The following is a 5,798-nucleotide window of genomic DNA, read 5'->3' as shown; positions in this document are numbered from 1 at the left end:
GGTCAGCAGAAGGAGGGACATAATAAAGATCAGAGAAGAAATAAATAAAATTGAGAAGAATAAAACAATAGCAAAAATCAATGAAACCAAGAGCTGGTTCTTCGAGAAAATAAACAAAATAGATAAGCCTCTAGCCAGACTTATTAAGAGGAAAAGAGAGTCAACACAAATCAACAGTATCAGAAATGAGAAAGGAAAAATCACAACAGATCCCACAGAAATACAAAGAATTATTAGAGACTATTATGAAAACCTATATGCTAACAAGCTGGGAAACCTAGGAGAAATGGACAACTTCCTAGAAAAATACAACCTTCCAAGACTGACCCAAAAAGAAACAGAAAATCTAAACAGACCAATTACCAGCAACGAAATTGAAGCGGTAATCAAAAAACTACCAAAGAACAAAACCCCTGGACCAGATGGATTTACCTCGGAATTTTATCAGACATACAGGGAAGACATAATACCCATTCTCCTTAAAGTTTTCCAAGAAATAGAAGAGGAGGGGATACTCCCAAACTAATTCTATGAAGCTAACATCACCCTAATACCAAAACCAGGCAAAGACACCACCAAAAAAGAAAACTATAGACCAATATCCCTGATGAACGTAGACGCAAAAATACTCAACAAAATTTTAGCAAACCGAATTCAAAAATACATCAAAACCATCGTACACCATGACCAAGTGGGATTCATCCCAGGGATGCAAGGATGGCACAACATTCGAAAGTCCATCAATATCATCCACCACATCAACAAAAAGAAAGACAAAAACCACATGATCATCTCCATAGATGCTGAAAAAGCATTTGACAAAGTTCAACATCCATTCATGATAAAAACTCTCAGCAAAATGGGAATAGAGGGCAAGTACATCAACATAATAAAGGCCATCTATGAAAAACCCACAGCCAACATTATATTGAATAGCGAGAAGCTGAAAGCATTTCCGCTGAGATCGGGAACTAGACAGGGATGCCCACTCTCCCCACTGTTATTTAACATTGTACTAGAGGTCCTAGCCACGGCAATCAGACAAAACAAAAAAATACAAGGAATCCATATTGGCAAAGAAGAAGTCAAACTGTCACTATTTGCAGATGACATGATACTGTACATAAAAAACCCTAAAGACTCCACCCCAGAACTACTAGAACTGATATCGGAATACAGCAAAGTTGCAGGATACAAAATCAACACACAGAAATCTGTGGCTTTCCTATATACCAACAATGAACCAACAGAAAGAGAAATCAGGAAAACAACTCCATTCACAATTGCATCAAAAAAAATAAAATACCTAGGAATAAACCTAACCAAAGAAGTGAAAGACTTATATTCTGAAAACTACAAGTCACTCTTAAAAGAAATTAAAGGGGACACTAACAGATGGAAACGCATCCCATGCTCATGGCTAGGAAGAATTAATATCGTCAAAATGGCCATCCTGCCCAAAGCAATATACAGATTTGATGCAATCCCTATGAAACTACCAGCAACATTCTTCAATGAACTGGATCAAATAATTCAAAAATTCATATGGAACCACCAAAGACCCCGAATAGCCAAAGCAATCCTGAGAAAGAAGAATAAAGTAGGGGGGATCTCACTCCCCAACTTCAAGCTCTATTATAAAGCCATAGTAATCAAGACAATTTGGTACTGGCACAAGAACAGAGCCACAGACCAATGGAACAGACTAGAGAATCCAGACATTAACTCAGACATATATGGTCAATTAATATTTGATAAAGGAGCCATGGACATACAATGGCGAAATGACAGTCTCTTCAACAGATGGTGCTGGCAAAACTGGACAGCTACATGTAGGAGAATGAAACTGGACCATCGTCTAACCCCATATACAAAAGTAAACTCAAAATGGATCAAAGACCTGAATGTAAGTCATGAAACCATTAAACTCTTGGAAGAAAACATAGGCACAAACCTCTTAGACATAAACATGAGTGACCTCTTCTTGAACATATCTCCCCGGGCAAGGAAAACAACAGCAAAAATGAACAAGTGGGACTATATTAAGCTGAAAAGCTTCTGTACAGCAAAAGACACCATCAATAGAACAAAAAGAAACCCTACAGTATGGGAGAATATCTTTGAAAATGACACATCCGATAAAGGCTTGACGTCCAGAATATATAAAGAGCTCACACGCCTCAACAAACAAAAACAAATAACCCAATTAAAAAATGGGCAAAGGAACTGAACAGACGGTTCTCCAAAAAAGAAATACAGATGGCCAACAGACACATGAAAAGATGCTCCACATCGCTAATTATCAGAGAAATGCAAATTAAAACTACAATGAGGTATCACCTCACACCAGTAAGGATGGCTGCCATCCAAAAGACAAACAACAACAAATGTTGGCGAGGCTGTGGAGAAAGGGGAACCCTCCTACACTGCTGGTGGGAATGTAAACTAGTTCAACCATTGTGGAAAGCAGTATGGAGGTATATCAAAATGCTCAAAACAGACTTACCATTTGACCCAGGAATTGCACTCCTAGGAATTTACCCTAAGAATGCAGCAATCAAGTATGAGAAAGATCAGTGCACCCCTATGTTTATCGCAGCACTATTTACAATAGCCAAGAATTGGAAGCAACCTAAATGTCCATCGATAGATGAATGGATAAAGAAGATGTGGTACATATACACAATGGAATACTACTCAGCCATAAGAAAAGGGCAAATCCAACCATTTGCAGCAACATGGATGGAGCTGGAGGGTATTTTGCTCAGTGAAACAAGCCAAGCAGAGAAAGAGAAATACCAAATGATTTCACTCATCTGTGGAATATAAGAACAAATGAAAAACTGAAGGAACAAAACAGCAGCAGAATCACAGAACTCAAGAATGGACTAACAGGTACCAAAGGGAAAGGGACTGGGGAGGATGGGTGGGTAGGGAGGGATAAGGGGGGGAGAAGTAGGGGGGTATTAAGATTAGCATCCATAGCGGGGTGGGAGAAAGGGGAGGGCTGTACAACACAGAGAAGACAAGTAGTGATACTACAACAGGTTGCTACGCTGATGGACAGTGACTGTAAAGGAGTATATAGGGGGGACCTGGTATAGGGGAGAGCCTAGTAAACAAAGTATTCGTCATGTAAGTGTAGATTAATGATTAAAAAAAAAAATGCAGTTCCTATGTGGTGACCTCTAATGAGTTCTACACAATGATATAAAGGACATATAAAAGTGTAGGCAAAGGGTCTGTTTGTGTTTATACAGAGGATCAAAGCCTAATTTGGCTACCCCGAAAATGAACTAAGAAACGATATGAAAGAGAACTTCCAACATCAGCACTCTCGGGAAGACTCATGCCAGAAGATGATCATTAAAAAACCCCAACAAAGATCCACGCACTGCTACAGCTGTAGATGCACTCATCCCACCAGCTCCTGGACTTGCCATGGGAATGAAGGAGATATCTAAGCTGGCCTGTGCATACAGTAAAACAACAAATTTGACTGGATCTATACTGTTGGAACTCAACCAAGAATTAGGAGAAGTGCAAATTGTAGCGCTCCAAAATCTTACAACTACAGACTATTTACTGTTAAAAGAACATATGGGATGTGAACAGTGCCCAGGAATGGGTTGTTTTAATTTGTCTGATTTTTCTCAAACTACTCAAATTCAGTTAGATAATAACCATCATATCATTGATAAGTTTTCACAAATGCCTAGGGTGCCTAACTGGTTTTCTTGGTTTCACTGGAGATGGCTGGTAATTACAGGTATGCTTTGGTTATGTAACTATACTATTATGTTAATGTGTGTGCGCAATTTAAGTAGTAGCTTAAAATCTATACATGCTGAAGTTACTCTACAAGAAGATATGTCAAAGAAATAATCAATCTTCCCATGTTTTCTCCCGCCTGCTACTTCTATAGCTTTTCTTCTTTCTTCCTAATTACAACGAATTCTTAAATAGAAGTCGTGCCTCATATCAAATTTACCGAGTATCATAACTCCTCCAAGTGGTAAAGATACCTCAAGACAAATGCTGGGCATAGAAGCCACAGGGCATAAATATGCAAAGAAATAAAAAGCTAACCATTTCAAACAATAAGGCTTCTCTCTCACTTACCAACTTAACATTTCCCTGTATGGCCCCGGAAGATGACTGGTTAGCCAGAGACGGGTAAGATTCCTCAAGGGAGGAACAACCTAAGACAGGCACAGTCGCAGGGGGGTCATCAGGTGAGAAATTGGGGATCAACAGAGGTGAGGCTTAGAACCTCACCCCCCCTGTTCTGAGAGAAATCTTCTGCATATGTGGATGTTTTATTGCCCTTGTCTAGCTTGGATTAACACATAGTCTACAGGCACACACCTGATCATCTACATTTGCTCTCTTACAACACTAAACTATGTTTTCTACCTTTATGTTGTATCTACCTACCACTTCAGCATCTTATTAAAAATAATAAAGAGAGAAATGTGGTATCCACATATAAATCAAGTATAAAAATCAAATGTGTATTCATATTTGAACTGTTTATAGTTCATAATGCATGAGCAAAACCAAAAGTTTCTGTGATGACTGCCCTTGTACTGTTCACCATGTAACTTATTCACTATGTAAGAATTTGTTCTCCATGTAAGAACTTGTTCGTTATGCTTCAGAAGATTGGAGACTGATGAAAATTAGGCTTGGGGTGGATTAATGATTGTGCATTGAGCATTGACTCCCCTATACAGAATTTTATTGTTGTTAACAACCATTTGATCAATAAATATGAGAGATGCCCTAAAAAAAAAAAAAAGAAACATAAATCACTCTAGGTTATTTTAGGCAGTGAGGGATTTAGTGCAGAGAATTGGTTGCAGAGGTATTACAAAGGGCTGTAGTAGCTAAAAGGAGAAAGGGGTATTACCTAGAGATAAGGAAGCTGTTACCACTCTGCTGCTGAGCTCTATATGTGTCCCACTAGTGCTGCCAATCAGGAGCTTCCTCTACCAAGTCCTCCATGACATTATTTTTCTGTTGTTGTTTTATCATAACAGGTTTCACTATTTCACACTGTATAAGTTCTTTATACTTATTCACTTATTTCTGTGGTCTGTTATTAGCTTATTTCTGTTATCTATAAAAATTAGCAACATTATTAGCTTGATTTTCTGTTGTCTGTTCTCCATCTCCATTTACAATAACATGGTTTCCATAAGGACAGTGACTATCTGTTTTATTCACTGTGATATCCCCCTTGTCTAGAGGATTCCTGACACAAAGTAAGTTATTAATAAATAATTTTGAATAAGTGAATGAAAGATTTAGTAAAATGACTTCTGTATTCCATAGAGACTATGCTAACACATGTCTTGCCTGTAATAATTTAATAGATGAGTGTTAAGTCTTTATCTTGGAGATTGAAGCCCCTGAACAAATGGACCTTCCCATAAAACCCCCCTGGTGTCTTGTAAGGGACTGACAAATGGGTAGTAATTAAAAGAGTTTGGTTTCAGGAGACAGAAACCAACCTGAGCTGTTATGATCAGGATATACTGTCTTCAGTGACCTTAGAGGGGCTCAACTGTGGGCAATTGAACATCCCAGATTCAGAGCCCAGTCTCACCATATTGCCAGGTGTCTTAAGTGTCCCTTTTGATCTTAGAATGATCCTGAGGACCCTGGGAAAAGTAACCTTTTGTGACAATCAGATGGGCGGAGCAAAGGCCTTAGCTGGAAAAGGTACTGGATGCCTGTGGTGCATTCATGTGAAGACTGGCAAAGCCTGAGCTACAGACCATGTGCAGTCTCCA

Source organism: Manis pentadactyla, chromosome X (assembly GCF_030020395.1).
Source record: "Manis pentadactyla isolate mManPen7 chromosome X, mManPen7.hap1, whole genome shotgun sequence".
Taxonomy (NCBI): Eukaryota; Metazoa; Chordata; class Mammalia; order Pholidota; family Manidae; genus Manis; species Manis pentadactyla.
The sequence above is the reverse complement of the archived record's forward strand: the minus strand, read 5'-3'. Positions refer to the sequence as shown.